This window comes from Muscardinus avellanarius (assembly GCF_963383645.1).
Source record: "Muscardinus avellanarius genome assembly, chromosome: 6".
NCBI lineage: Eukaryota > Metazoa > Chordata > Mammalia > Rodentia > Gliridae > Muscardinus > Muscardinus avellanarius.
In genome coordinates, this window is record NC_137791.1 from 31,359,529 (window position 1) to 31,376,302 (window position 16,774).

Sequence of the window (16,774 nt, forward strand, 5' to 3'; positions counted from 1 at the left end):
GCACGCTTGTAATCCCAGTGCTTGGGAGGTGGAGACAGGAGGATCGTGCAGGTTCGAAGCCAGCCTCGCTGGCTTAAGAGACCCTGTTTCCAAATAAAAAATATAAAATAGGTCTGGGAGTGTAGCCCAGAGGTGGAAGGGTTCCATCCCCAGTGCCACCAAAACAAGTTTCTACCAGTGCCTCTATGTTGGCCTCTATGCCCTCTTCTCGTAGTTAGTTAGTTGTAAGGTCTCTGGTCTAATTCCTACATCTTGAGTTGCCTCTTATACAGGGCGAGAGATTGAGGTTTTTCATTCCATTTTTCTACAAATGGATAACTAGATTTCCCAACACCATTTGTTGCAAAGGCTATCTTTTCTCCAGTGTAGGTTTTTGGCATCTTTGTCTAAAATCACTTGGTTGCTAAGTGTATGGATTTTGTTTCTGTATCTTCTGTTGCATTGGTGTGTGTGTTTGTTTTTGTGCTAATACCATGCTGTTTTATTTCTGGCTCTGTAGAATACTGTGAAGTCAGGAACTCTCATGCCTCCTGCATGGTTCTTGTTGCTCAGAACAGCTTCAGCCATTCCGGCTCTTTTGTTGGATACATATCATCAGTGCTGACCTAACCAGTGCACACACAGCCAGCAGACCTGATTTCTGGACTCTTAAACAGTGGGTCTATATTCACCCCCAACATATTCAGGAACCAACCTGCTTGTTTAAGTTCCCTCAAGTCAGGCAGGGACCCACCAAATAACGATATCTGGGACTCTCACAGGATGGGCCCTGAAATTTGAATTTTTTGTCTAGACAGGAAATGGCACACTTGATGTGGCCTCACCACATAGAAGATAGTGTGTCCCCATGTCAGACACACATATCCCTCCCACATCCCCTGGTGGCTTCCAGCTGCATTACATTTGCCTATATCCTCTGCCCCACCTGCGGGTCAAGGCAAGCTGGCATTTTTAAAATTAGTATTCTTTATTTTGAAACAGGGTCTCACTGAGTTGTGAATGGCCTCACTAAGTAGCTGAGACTGTCCATGAACCATGATCCTCTGTTCTCCACTTCCCGAATGCTGGGATTACAGGCATGCACCACCATGCCTGGTCACAAGATGGCTCTTTCTTTCTTTCTCTATTTTTCTTTCTTTCTTTTTTTCTTTCTTTTTCCTTCCTTCCTTCCTTCCTTCCTTCTTTCTTTCCAGTACTGGGGATAGAAACCAGGGGCATTGTACCTCCAAGCTATACCCCCAGACTTATTTTTTTGTCTTTTTATTTTTTGAAACAGGGTCTCACTGAGTTGCAAAGGGCCTCACTAAGTAGCTGAGTTTGTCCGTGAACTGCGATCCCAAGTGCCGAGATTACAAGCATGCACCACCATGCCCAGCTACAATCTGGCATTTTTAATTTTCTGAAATGGATGTCATGCAAGGTGACCTGACCATATTGTGCATGGAAACTGTGGACCTGGCTTCTGGACCTTTATTCACACACAAAAAAAGGAAGAACAAAAACAAAAAACAGGCTTTGGGTCTCAATCATGTGCTCAGGGCCTGCCTGTGTTTTGGAGCTCCAGGGGCCCTCCCAGATCCCGAGGACTGGGCACAGACCCCTCACAGTCACTAGACTAGCAAGTGCTGCAGCAGTGCTCCCTCCTGCAGGTCACAGTGGCCCTGTACCATGAGTCTCATTGAGGTCTCATGAATCTCATAGCTGAGTGCTAGACATCTCAATTGGTCTACTTTAAGGCTTTAAGAATTGTGGTTCAAAGTTACATGAGCAAGGTCAAGTCCAAGTCTTCCATATCTGAGAAGATGGTAAATTCTGTATAGCTCAGCGGTTGGAACTGGCAGGGCTGTCTGATCCCTTGAAGAGATGCTGTGGTGAACCCATGTTGGAGTGAGATACCTAAGGAATCTCCATGGCAGAGTGGCCTCCAGGACTCACAGGAAGCCTATGGGCAGCTTAAAGGTGCCAGAGGAAAAGCACTGCTGGAGATATTTGGGAATAAAAAAAAAAAAGCCCTCTGTCCTGACCAGAGGGTGGTTCAGTGATTGCCACCTTTGTTTTGGCGCCAGCGCAGCAGTCTGCCCAGCACGCCACTCTCCTTGGAGTCCACCTGAGCCCTGCATGGGAGCACCACCTCCAAGCTGGTTGGATAGTGCCTGCAGGTGCGTGAGCAGCTTGTTCTGCTGGTGCCTCCTGCACAGTGCCTGGCAGCCAGCCAGCATCCCCTGCTGATGCCACCAGCCTGTGCCCCCATACGTGCCCACTGTGTGCATCACACCCACCAGGGAGCCAGGGAGGTGAGGCCTTTGCTCTATGATTGCTTTGATTTAGGATAGTGATATTCACAAGGGTGTTTTTGTCTAATACCAGTGGCTTCCACAGCAGTGCCAGCCCCGTGATGACTTCTGGGTGTTCAGGAACCTGGAAAGGCTCACCTTCTCCACGTGCCCCCTTCTGCCGTGTGTGGGGAGGAGGCCATTGGAAAAATGGAAGAAAAGGCAGTGGGGAAAATTCACCAGACTAGCTAATAATGCTACTTTACCCTTTTTTATTTTTCTAATGTCATTTAAGGCAGTTCTGTCTCATTTTCCTCAGTGGCAACATCGAATGCCATCATTGGTTGTTTTTTGTTTGTTTGTTGTTTGCTGTAGAATCCATTTTACCTCTGAGCTACACTTCCAGCCCTATTTTATTTCATTCTTTGTTTTGAAACAGGGTCTCACTGAGTTGTAGAGGGCCCAAGTAGCTGAGGTTGGCAGAGAACTTGCGATCCTCCTTTCTCAGCCTCCCAAGTATTGGGATTACAGATGTGTGCCACCACACCCAGATAAATGCCATCATTGTTTACATAATGTTCTTTTACATGCATAAAGTGTCTGCTAAATTTTTCTATTTCTTGCTTCTATGAAGTAAACAGTCCTTAAGTATTTGGTTATATTAATGCACATGATTTATGGCATTTGCCTTAATTTATAGCATTTATAATACTATAAATAATTTTTCTCCCAAGTATTCTTTCCCAATTCTTTGCCAAGTGTTAATTCTTTCCCAAATGTTATGTTCTATGAAGGAAAGGCTACATACACGGCCCTTTATTTCACTAAGATATTCTTTATTTTTCTGTCTTTCCAAAGTCCCATAATATAGCATTTGTTGCATTTGAGGATTTGAAATTGACTACTCTGAATACAAATTGTGGTATAAATGTTATATACATATGCAAAGCACAGTTTATCACAGATGAAACTGATCTGTCCTACATGTTTGATTGCTGGTCCCTTTCTGCTGGCCAGTAATCTTGCTGTCAAGTCTTTTTATGTCAGTTTAAAACCTGTTGAGAATTTTTTTTTCATTTGAAAGCTCTTGTGAGGAAAATACTGGGCTGGGAACTTTTTTTTTCTTTAATTGTGGTAGCTTTACTCTTCCTGAAAAATAAGTGATATTACTTATACATATTGGAAATATATACCTTGAGAATTTTGACATTTGAAAAATGATGTGAAAAGTAATTTATAAGAGAAATTGAGATTGAGTTAATAGGAAAAAATTGAGAAGGAAATGCCCACTATGTTAACAGTTATAAAAAGTTTGTGGAAAATAAGGATGAGTGCTAGGGAGAGGGTTGTAGAATAATATCTATATTATTATTATTTTTTTATTAATTTATTTTTTTAATTGGTGCATTGTAGTCATATATCAATCACATTGGAGTACAAGACTTGAGAGGATATACAAGCACATATCATCCAATTAGCCCTCCTCCAGCCCCCATCCCATTCCCTCCCCCTCCCTCCATCCCACGCTTCTTTGGTGATTTACTTTGATACATTTGTTTATGTACCTCCTGTGTTTTAAAGAGGCTCCGTCCTCCAGTATTACATACCCTCTGATTGGTCACATTAGTTGCTTCACTATAGGGCCCTTTCTATAGCTCAACCTCTTCCTGTTGCCCTTTTCCTCCTAGTTATTGCTGATTAAGAGAAGCGTCTGATTTATATTTCCTGCGATATTTCTCTGTGCATGCTGCGTTGCAAGTACCAATCCCACTCTTGATGGTCCCAGTAGTAGCCTGGCTACTCAGTAGACTGATCCAGACCTCGCTGGCTCAAGCAGCGGCCTGGCCTCATGGGAGGCCCCAGTTCTGGTCTCGCTGGCCCCTGCACCGGTCTAACCCCTAAGCTGGCTTTGGTCCCGGCCTTGGAGGCCGCAGGAGTGAACTTGTCTCACGCCAGGCTCCGATGCTGGCCATTGGCCCCTGCACCGGCCTAACCCCTTGGCAGGATTCCAATCCCGGCCTCGTTGGCCCCAGCACCGGCCTAACCCCTCGGCAGGTTCCGTTCCCGGCCTAGGAGGCCCCAGCACTGGCCATGTCTCACGGCAGGCTCCGATGCTGGCCTCACCTCATGGCAGGCTCTGATGCCGGCCTCGCTGGCCCCAGCACCGGTCTAGCCCTTTGGCAGGTTGTTATCCTGGCCTCGGAGGCCCCAGTACCGGCCTTGCCTCACGGCAGGTTCCAATGTCGGCCTCGCTGGCCCCAGCACCGGCCTAACCCCTCGGCAGGCTCTTATCCCGGCCTCGGAGGTCCCAGTACCGGCCTTGCCTCACGGCAGGCTCCAATGCCGGCCTCGCTGGTCCCAGCACCGGCCTAACCCCTCGGCAGGCTCTTATCCTGGCCTCGGAGGCCCCAGTACCGGCCTTGCCTCAAGGCAGGCTCCAATCCCAGCCTCGAAGGCCTCAGCACCGGCCTTGCCTCACGACAGGCTCCAATGCCGGCCTTGCTGGCCCCAGCACCGGCCTAACCCCTCAGCAGGTTCCAGACCCGACCTCGGAGGCCCCAGCACAAGCCTTGCCTCATGGCAGGCTCCAATGCCGGCCTTGCTGGCCCCAGCATCGGTCTAACCCCTCGGCAGGTTCCAATCCTGGCCACGGAGGCCTCAGTAGTGGTCTTGCCTCACAGCAAGCTCCGATATCGGCCACTGGCCCCGGCGCCTGCCTAACCCCTCAGCAGGTTCCGATCACTGTCTCTGTGGTTATTATTTCAAAGGTTTCAGTTGTAATGTATCAGATCTCTGCCTCCCCCAAATATTGGCCACTGGCATTGCCACTGCCTCCACCATTTCAAATCCTTCCCAGGCTCTTTTTCCACTCTGAATGTTGTCCAGTGTTCCAAAGCATGCGTGATGGTAGCATTCGACATTTGGTGTAATTTCTCCAAAAAAATAAAGTTGGTAGGATCCGGTTTCTGCTTCTCCTGAATACAAGTCTCCACCACCATCGCGGAGAACTCTTTCAACACCGCGTTTCTCCTTGGTCTCTGCTAAACTCTCTCCTTACATGTGATGTCTGAGATTTTTAACAGTATAGAGAAATAGCAGTCCTCTTTCACGGCGAATTTTTCCATAAGTTCCAGTGTATTTAGATAAGTTTTGTCTGCATCTCTAGTGTCCTGGCATCCATAATGGCTTTCTTACCTCCTCTCCGATATTTTTCTTTATCTTTTTCTGTTCTGGGCCTGGTTTCTCCAGGGGTCTGGCGTGCTACTCGCAGCTCGGCCCGGGGCCCAGGGTCCCGCGACCCGGGCCCGGCTGGTGTGCGCCACGCGCGACCCCTGCCCAGAACCCAGCGTCTTACTGGGCCCGGTTTCTCTAGGGGTCTGGCGTGCTACGCGCAGTTCGGCCCGGGATATCTATATTATATAATATAAAACCAGTTCATCTAAAAACATTTGAGGCAATTATTCTTTTAGGCAATTTTTACTCTAAACATTTTCAAAACTATGCATATATATAGCTTTATACATATATACATATATATGGCACTGGGAATTGAATCCAGGGGCATTGTACCTCTGAGCTACACCCCCAGCCCTATTTTTTTTAGTCTTTTTATTTTTGAAACAGGGTCTCACTGTGTTGCAAAGGGCCTCACTAAGTAGCTGAGGCTGTCCTCAAACTATGATCCTCTGGTCTCAGCTTCCCAAAAACTGGGGTTACAAGTGTGTGCACACCACCAGGCAAAACAAAACAAAACAAAACAAAACACCACTATATTTTGTTACAGTTTGGACTGTTATAGTTTGGGAGAACTGTTCCTGGGGACCTTTGTTAGGCTCTCCAAGACTATTCCTATAAAACCGCAGGTTCTTGTCCTGATCTAAGGATAGATAAGTGATAGCCTAGATTCCTGCTGAAGATTTATAGGAGTTTATTATAAAGATAAAAATAGCCAGGCGTGGTGGCGCACGCTTGTAATCCCCGTGCTTGGGAGGAGGAGACAGAGGATCGCGCAGGTTTGAAGCCAGCCGCGCTGGCTTAAGAGACCCTGTTTCCAAATTAGAAAAGTATAAAAATAGGTCTGGGAGTGTAGCCCGGAGGTAGGAGGGCTTCCAGGAACCCCAGTACCAAAAAAAAAAAAAAAAAAAAAAAATAGATAGAAATATAGAAGGCAGTTAAAGCCCCATGCCATTCAGGAGTGGCATGGAGGGGTGATTCAAACAACTTCGCCAAAGATTTCTGGATCCAGAGTATTCTATTTTTTTTTTGGATGCCTGCCAGATGCTGAGGCCGGGCCACGTGGCATGAGCCCACGCGGGTCTGACCCGGGAGGGTGGAAAGGCCTGAGTCTGGGCGTCTGCTCCAAAGCTGAGGTGGGCGGGAGCTGGGAAGAGCAGGACACCCGGGCAGGGAGGCTCAGTGAGCTGGAGAATGCTCTAAAATGGCAGGATATGCATTCCGGGCGGGAGTGCACGGGCGGCTGAAAGTCTGCGGAAAGGAGCCCCAAAGTCCGATATGGGTGCACAGAGCCTGTGGGGACCTGAGGTGGAGGGAGCCGGGAAGGAACCCAGGCGCTTGCCCGGGTTGGCTGAATCCAGGCCTAGGCAGAGCTGGATGTGGGGCCAGAAGGGATTCCTCCGTGGCCAGGCGGAGGTTACTGAATTCAGCTGCGCAGATCAAAGGATAAAAGTCCGACATGGGTTCGGCACCGTAATGTAAAGTCTTCAGCGGGGTGCTGTGTAAAGACACGAGAGGAGTCCATTATGCATAGTATCAGCTTTTAATGGTGGGGTCCTCCTTCCCAGGGATAGGCAGTCGGAAGACTAGCAAGCCCATCTGAGGCTAGAAGGGGAAAGCCTCTCTTTTAAGGTATGCATCTGGGGTGGGGGGGATTTACGCGTGGGAATGCGGCTTCTCTCATGTGCCATCCACCTGCCTGCCTAGCAGAGTCTCCTCCTCCTTCTCCAGGGTTCCGCCTCCTGCGGGGAAGTCAGGAGGGACCCGACTTGTCACTCAGTACTTGGGAAGCTAAGATAGAAGGATTGCAGGTTTGAGGCCAGCCTCAGCAACTTAGTGGAATCTTGTTTCAAAATAAAAAGTGGGGTGGGGGCTATGGATATATCCCCTGGCTTTATTCCCTAGTACAACAAATAAGTAAATAAATAAGATTAAATAAAGTTACTAATGAATATCTGCCACATTTGCCACAAAGAAAATTCTCTACTTAATAATCCCTACTAAGTCCTTATAGTTTAGATCTACTATAAGAAAAATACAATTCTCAGTTCCAACAAGAACCGAGAATCTCAATAAGATTCAGAGTGACACATTCATATATGCACACAATATCTCTTAGCATGTTTCCCTCCTAACCCCCATTCCACTATGCACTCCTTTCTCCTCATATGTTAGTAAGGTTGGAGTGGTTCCTTCATACTTGAACATAGTATTATTTGTTCTCTTTCCTTAAGCCTCCTTTTATCCCTTCCTTCCTCCCTTCCTGGATCTTCTTCCAGTATTCTACTGGTCTTTCTTCTGTTGTCATAAAGTCGTCCCCCCCCCCCCCCCGCTTCTCAGGAGGTAAAAAGAAATAGGCAGATAGGACCAGAAGGCCACAGTGGAAAGAATTAATTTCCTGAGAGGCAACAGGTGTTAACTAAATTCTGAAACTCTCAAAAGGACCAGACTTCCTGCATGTCAAGCACTAACAAGATCAAAAGCCTCCTCTCAGTGACCAGATGTTTACAACACTCCAGTCATTCATGCCAGCTTCTGGGAACCCCAACTGAGAGATGAAGACACAAAGAAGGACAATATCTTAATTACTGGAAACTGCTTCTGGGACTCCAACTGGGAAAGGAAACTCAAAGAAGCATATAAAACTCTGCAACTCTCTTTGGTCGATCACATGAACTTCGGAAGAAAGCAGTTTGCAATTGATGGCATATGGCTTGGGCAACTCCAAGTAGTGTCCAGAAGGCAGCCATCAGTCACCACGGGCCCCTTTGCCTGAAAGAGCGAGCTTCTTTTTCTCTTCCATTCTCTTCACAGTAACCCCCCTGCTCACCTTCCTGTTGTCTGTGTCATTCTTTGTGCTTAGTACACAAGAGCCACAGTAAGGAAAAATGTCCATTTCATTTCTACATATGAGAGAAGACATATCCAACATAGAAATCAGTATGGAAATTCCTCAAAAGATTAAGAACAGAACCACCATGTGACCCAACCATAGCACTCCTTAGTATTGCTCCAAAAAATTTAAATTAGAATGCCGCAGTGATGTGTATTTTTATTCATGTTTACAGCAGCACAATTCACGACAGCTAAACTGTGGAGCCAACTGACTTCTCACCAACAAATGATTGGATAAGTAGAATATGGTGTATGCACACAATGGAGTTTCACCCAGTCATAGAGACCAGAAGTATACCATTTGGAGGAAGATGAATGGATCTGGAAAACTTTATGCTGAGGTCAACCAGCCTCCAAAAGTCAAGGACCATACGTTTTCAAGATTATGTTTAAGAAAAAAAATTAACAGTATAAAAAAAAAGAAAAGAAGTGAATAACAATACTTTTGCGATGCCCATGTGCTTTTCCTTTTAATATTGGAGGAAGGCATAAAGGAAGAATTTAATGAGACCATCATATCTGGAAAGAAATGAGGGGCGATCTGCACATGCGCAGCTAAGTGTGTTGTGAGGTAGATGAAGCCAGAACCACGTTCTCTGTACTGTCAAGAGATGGGGCATCTGAAGACATTATGCTAAGTGAGATTAGTCAGTCACAAAAAGTAAGGAATCGGATGCTTTCCCTAATATGTGAAAGCTAGAGTGAATGGGGTCATAGCAGGAATTCCAGTTGAAAAAAGAGATCCTATAGAGGAGCAAATAAGACAACCTAACTGTGGGGATGGGAAGTGGGGAGATGGAAACTCTTTAAAGCGCATGATGTACTCATTCATATCTAAGTCAACCACTAAACCAAGCATGGGAGGGAGGGATGGGGAGCGAGTGAGGTGGGCACTGGGTGGGGGCTGGCTGGGTGATGTGTGCATTTATGCCTACACAAGTTTTTTTTTTACCCCATTATGATGTATAAATACAATGCACCAATAAAAAATTAAATTAAAAAAAGAGATGGGGCATCTGAACATTATGTCACATTTTTTATTCAGCCATGATGTGCTGCTACCCTTTGACTTTTTAGATTTCTGTTTAGATTATACTATACTCTCACAGAAAGATAAGAGGATACCCTCTTCCCCAAATGTATTTTTCCTATTTTGGGCACAGGTAACCTCACACCCATCAGGACCCAGGTTAAATACCTGTTCTATAGAAGACATGCCAATTCTTCCAGCCCTCAGGTTCAGGTCCATATACTAAAACTGCTCAGCATTTCTGCTATTTTTCTTCGTGATGCTGCTGGCAGTTAGAATACATGTCTAATTTTTGCTCCTTATAGACTGTAAACTCCATAAAGGAAGAGCCATATCAGCTTAGTTTAGTGCTGTGTCCCTCACCCAGCGCCATTCCCAGCATATAACTGCTCAGTCACATTTTGAATGAGTGTTGTAGCTGCATTAATGAGAATGTTGGACAGTTCACAGCAGATTACATATTTTACCACTCCAAATGCCTCTATCAAAACCCTCCTCTGCAACCATTTTGCAATGATAGCCCCATATCTTCTAAAAGAGAAACATACTGCCTGTCTTCAGTCAGTGATGTATGTGGCATGGTTGATGTACATCAAAGACCTTCTGAAGAATCTAAAATATGACATCAGGACAGAAGTCTTTGTACTGAGAGTGTTATCAACACTGTAATTCCTACAATAGATACTTGCCGACAGGCTCATTTTTAAAACATCCTTTCATGTTATTTTTGTCCCTACTAGAGAGTACACTCTGGCTTCTTTTCAGGCCATCACATTAAGTCACAAGATTGCACAGTGGCGGGCTGGGTAAAGGCCCCTCTGCCTCACTTCAGGCTTTGAGCAGACAAAGCACCCAGAGGGGTCCAGCATATTTTCTAAACCTCAAAGCTGGAGGATGGAGGGTCTAAAACCTCCTCTCCCCTGGCTCTTCAGGTTGTCCTGGCTCTGATTCTGCTTTTATACTTAATCTCATTTTTCAACAGACACTCTTTGCACAGGCCAGGTTGGTTTCTTCAGTGAAACATATTGTTTCTTGGTATCCCCAGGAAGTTGGTTCCAGGATCCCCCGCAGTGCAAAAACCTAAGGATTCACAAGTCTCTTATATAAAATAACATAGTATTTGCATATAGCCTATATTCATCTTCTCATATACTTTATTTTTATTTTATTATTATTATTATTTTTTTTTGCGGGTCTGGGGATGGAACCCAGGGGCATTCAACCTCCAAGCTACACCCCCTGCCCTATTTTTAATCTTTATATTGAAACCAGGTCTCACTGAGTTGCAGAGGGCCTCACTAAGTAGCTGAGGCTGTCCGCGAACCGTGATCCCGAATGCTGGGATTACAAGAGTGCGTCATTTCTAGATGACTTATCATACCTAATACAGTGTAACTGCTATGTAAATAGCTATGTTGTATTGTTTAGGGAATGATGATAAAATAAAAGACTGCACATGTTTAGAACAGATGGGCTTTTGTCCTGAGTATTTTCTACCTGAGGTTGGTTGAATCTGGGGATGCAGAGTGCCAACTGCATTTGCTCCCAGCTACATGTTACTGATCATACTTCAGGCTTTGCTATTTCTGTAGCAGCTCCTGTCTGGGCTCCCCTGTCAGGGGCTCATTGTTGTCTCTTGTAAACTTGAAGCAGATCTCTGACTGTGTTGCGTTCTTGCTGGAAAAAGTGGAAATTGTTTAAAGATCAAACTCTTTAGCAAGGCACATTCAGTTCTTCATGATTAGCTCTTACAAAGTTTCTTGTCTTTGTCTTATTCTCTTTTCAGCACCTTTGCTAAAGCACAACTAAACAAAAATGCTTCTCAGTTTGGCATACATGGCTGTGTCACATTATTTTACAATATGGGCCTCTTTGCTCATTGATTTCCTGTCAGGGATTTCTAGTTAGCCTCACTCTAGCTAACTTTTCATGTCCTTCCCTGCTCCTCCACAGCGTCAGCTCAATCATAGTGAGTTTCTGAAAAATTAATTTAAAAAAAAAAGCATGTTGGCATCCAGCGAAGTGGCCCATCCCTGCCGTCCTCCAGCAGGTCTGCATTTATTCACACAGCTGGATCTTTAATCTGTAATCTTTATCCATAATCCAGATTCCTATTAAATTTCCTCTGTGCTTCTCTTATGTCTTATCTGGTGCCATAGTTACATGTTTTCCTCATTTTTATGATCATTTAAATGTCTTTAAGGATAAGTTTTCTATTCAGGTTCCTTTCTCTCTGTATTGGGTGTCCTCTTTGTGCATACTTGATATTCAATCAATACTTGTTGAGTGAAGCTGTGGAATGAATGACAAGTGCTTGTATGGGTCAGCGTTCTCACCACTCAAGTGATCTGAACACTTGATACACAATTCTTAGGGGAAGAAGGACTTTATTTTCTACGGGTCTGGAGATTTCATCCCATATATACTGTTCATTTATACTGGCTGCTAAGCAAGATCTGGGGCTACAGGTCCTCAGGGGGCAGGGGATGGACATAGGCCCCAAGGCCACAGCCCCAGGACCCTCTCCAGCCATGCCTGCTTTCAGAGCATGAGGTCCAAGGGACGTTCACTTTTGTGTGTGTGTGTGTGTGTGTGTGTGTGTGTGTGTGTGGTGCTGGGGATGAAATCCAGGGGCCTTCTACCTCCGGGTTACAGTCCCAGACCTTTTTTATATTTTATTTGGAAACAGGGTCTCACTAAGTTGCTGAGAGGCTCACTAAGTAGCTGAGGCTGGCTTTGAACCTGCGCAATCCTCCCGTCTCAGCCTCCCAAGCACTGGGATTACAAGTGTGTGCCACCATGCCCAGCTGGGACATTTTACTTTTAAACCATAACAGTTCTCAGATATTTTAATTTGTCATTTGCCTTAGACATGTACTGGGAGAGTACACAAGATAGGTCTGAGCTTATGTCCTTGTTGAGTAACATGGAAAGATTTCAGGGAGGCAAGAGCCGTCTTACTTGTGTCTCGTGTATCCTGAGACAGAATCTAACTGGGGCTTATCTTAGGAGCTCTTCTCAAGAACAGAGGCACACCATCACATTCACTGTTTCTCTTCTGTGGTAGTTGTGTCCAATTGTGTTCTTCCTCCATTCACTACAGAAACTTCAGTTGCATGGTAAGTCAGCTATTTATTTATTATAGTTCTTTTGAACTAACAGAGGCTTTTCTGAAGATTTTCAGTGAAAGGAAAAGAGAAATAGCATTGGGTGAGTTACTAAACCTTTTTAGTTCTGTAAAGTTTTGTCTATTCACAAAATTGCATCTTTACTCCCCTACTTTACAACAGAAATGCAACATTTATGTATTTATTTATTTATCATTGCTATTTGGAAAAAACATTGCTATTTATTTATTTATTTATTTATATCATTGCTAGTTGGAAAAATCCCTTTTATGCTATTAGATCTATCAAGTAAGTCACCTTATGAAATGAAGTATTTAAGTGTTTTCCCAAATTTATCACATACAAATGCTTTCTCCTATAAGAAATGGTGTGGGGTATAATGAGAATTAAGTTATTCTGATGCAGTTGTCCTCAATATTCCTGATATTAGGGTCACCTGGGGATCTTTGAAAAGATCCCAGTGTTGAGGCTGTCCCTTAGGCCCATTAAGTTAGAATGCCTGGTGATTCCATTGAGCACCCCGTGTGGAGCACTGGGGCACTAGGAGACTTGCCCTGGCCATCTAGTTATTGCTGTCTCTCTCTCCCAAGTGAGGGATCTTTTCGGGGGAGAATGACTGTTTGTTTTAAACATATGTCTTGGTTTATTTGCTTTTGTGTAACCAAAATTACACTCCAATGGTTTACCTAACATTTTGTACCAGCATTGTACTGTTCAAAGCTTTTACAGGACTGATCTCCAAGTCTATTCTTCCTTATAAATGTCCTACTTTAAAGATGATACTAGCTGAATGTTTTTCTCCACTCTTCTTGACATTTTCCCTTTCAATTTGCCTTACCCTTCTCCTTATCTTAACTATAAAATCACTCATTTTTGGTAACTGGGTGAAAGTAGGTCCCTGTTTTAAGCAATTTGTGTTTATTTTGTTTTCTTTGAACAGTGTTCAGTGGCCTTTACTTCTGGGAAAAAAAAATCAAACCTATGTCCTGGACTAACTCCTGTAGCCCATTTTCTTGCCTGTAACTTGAAACTTCATCTTTTACCTGAACTGTGTGAGTGGTGTTCTTTGCTAAAATTACCACCTCTTTCATGTCTCTTGGACATAAGATCCCATGTCTCTCTTTCGTGTCTTCATTCAAATGCCAAAATTGCCACAGTCATAATTAGATATTTGTCCAGTACCCAAATCACCAGAATATTCTTCTTGGAGTTAATGATTTTGTTATAGATTCCACTCAGTCTCCATAGAGCTTACCCCTCATTTGAAATGTCCTATCTTGTGGGTAGATGTATTCTTCTTTCTATATAGTTTCAGATTTCCTCAGCACCTCTGTTTTCCATGTCTAGTGCTAGGATTTTCAGACAATAATTGATGTGAGTAGTCTTTTTATTCTCTAGCAAGATGGTAAAGGCATACATGCACACATCACTCAATTAACCTTTACCCAATTCTCACCCAATTCCCTCCTCCTCCCTCCTTCTCATGTTGGGCTTAATGATTGACTTTGATATGTTTGTTAATGTACAACATGAACATTAGAGAATTTCCCTCTTCTGCCCTCCCATCCCCTCAGTTAGGTCACTTTATTTGCTCATCTCCTTCTTCACCCAGAGTTCCTCCTATGACAGATTTTCTCCCTAGTTTTCACATATTAGGGAGATCATCTGATTTCTTGTTTTTTTTTATGACTGACTACTCTCACTTAGTATACTGTTCTCCAATTCCATCTATTTCCCTGTAAATTACATAATTGTATTTTTCTTTATGGCTGAGTAAAATTCAATTGTGTACATATACCAGAGTTTTGTAATCCATTCATCTGTTGATGGACATCTTGGCTGGTTCCATAGTTTGGCAATGGTGAATTGTGCAGCTATGAACACAGATACACATGCATTAGTTTGGTAGTTTGGTTTCCTTTCTTTTGGGTAGATACCCAGAAGTGGTATTGCTGGATCATATGGTAAGTTTGTTCCCATTCTTCTGAGGATCCTTCATACTGCTTTCCAAAATGGATGCAATTCCACCAACAATGTATTTGAGTTCCCACTTATCCATATCTTTACCAGCAATTGTTGTTGTTTGTGTTTTGCATGATTGCCCTTCTAGTTGGAGTTAGGTGGAGTCTCAGGGTAGTTTTGATTTGCATCTCTCTGATTGCTAATGCTATTGAGCATTTTTTCATGCATTTATTGGCCATTTTAATTTCTTCTTTTGTGAAGTGTCTATTTAGTTCCCTTTCTCATTTTTGAATAGGTTACTTGTTTTCTTAGTGATGAGTTTCTTGAGTTCCCTGTATAGTCTAGATATCAGTTGTCTATTGGAGAAGTAGGTGGCAAAAATCTCCCATTCTGTTGGCTCTTGGTTGAGGTTCTTGACAGTTTCCTTTGCTGTACAGAAGCTCTTTAGTTTTATGCAATCCTGTGTATTGATCTGCCTCTTAGTTTCTTGTACCTTTGGGGTCTTGTTGAGAAAGTTTTTACCTATGCCTATGTGTTGCAGTGTTGAACCTATGCCCTCTTCAAGGAGCCTCCAGGTCTCTGGTCTAATTTCCAAGTCTTTGATCCATCTTGAATTGACTCTTGTGCAGGTGAGAAAGTGGGATTTATTTCTATTTTTCTGCATATAGTTAACCAGTTCTGCCAACACCATTTGTTGAAAAGGCTATCTTTTTCCAGTATATGTTTTTGGTTCCTTTGTCAAAAATCAATCAATTTGTTTCTGAGTCTTCTATTCTGCTTCATTGATCTATGTATCTGTTTTTGTGCTAGTGCCATGCTGTTTTTATTAATATGGCTTCATAGTATAGTTTAAAATTAGGTATTGTGATTCTTCCTGCATGTTTTTTGTTGCTGAGAACTATTTTGGCTATTATGGATTTTTTGTTTTCCAAATGAAATTAAAGACTGATTTTTCTATGCCTAAAAGGAATCACCATGGTAATTTAATGGGTATTGCACTGAATCTGTAGGTCACTTTTGGAAGGATGGCCATTTTGATGATATTTATTCGGCCTATCCATGAACATGGAAGATCTTCCCATCTTCTAAGATCTTCTTTGATTTCTCTTATTAATGTTTTATAATTTTTTTGTAGAGATCTTTTACCTCCTTGGTTAAGTTTATTCCTAAGTATTTTATTTTTTGTAAAATATCCTGAGTGGAAGTGGTTTCTGGATTTTTTTTCCAGTGGATTTATGGTTGGTATATAGAAAAGCTTCCAATTTGTTTAAGATTGATTTTGTATCCAGACATCATGCTGATTTGTTTATCAGTTCTATAAGCCCTTTGGTTGAGTTTGTTGGGTCTTCTTTTAAGTATAGTATCATGTCATCTGCAAATAGTGAAAGTTTGAGTTCTTCTTTTCCTTTTGTACTCCTTTGATTTCCTTTCTTGTCTTATTGCTCTGGCTATAGTATCAAGTACTATATTAAAAATAAGTCGTGATAATGGACATCCTTGCCTTGTTCCTGTTTTTAGGGGGAATTTTCAGTTTTTCCCCATTCAAAATGACATTGGCTGTGGGCCTATTGTAGATTGCCTTTATGATGTTGAGGTATGTTCCTTCTATTCTGGTTCTCTGTAGTGCTTTTAGCATAAATGGATTTTGGATTTTGTCAAATGATTTTTCAGCATCAGTTGAAATTATTATGTAATTTTTGTCTTTGGTTCCATTTATGTGATGGATTAATTATCATATGTTGAACCAACCTTGCATCCCTGGGATGAACCCTACCTGGTCATGGTGTATGATTTTTTTGATGTCATTTTGAATGTGTGTTGCTAGTATTTTGTTTAGCAGTTTTGCGTCTAAGTTCATCAACTATATAGTTTTCTTTCTTTGAGCTGTCTTTATTTGGTTTGGGTATTAATGTGATGTTGTCTTCACAGAATGTATTTTGAGAGTTCCGTTTCTTCTATTTCACAAAATAGATTGAGGAGTATCAGGATTAGCTCTTCTAAAGAGGTTTTTATAAAATTTACTTGGGAAACCTTCTGCTCCTGAGCTTTTTTTTTATGGTAGGCTCTGAGCCAATTATCTTTCTGACCAATTAAAACATTTTTTTTAGTTACACAGAGTCATTTTCTTTTATTTGCAACTCAAGACCAGAGCTGAAACTGGTACATCTTCTGTTGCAGCATACCAGGGATTTAGGGGACATAATTTTCTCCCATTCTCCCTACTGGAAATCATTTTTTGACTATCAAAGTTA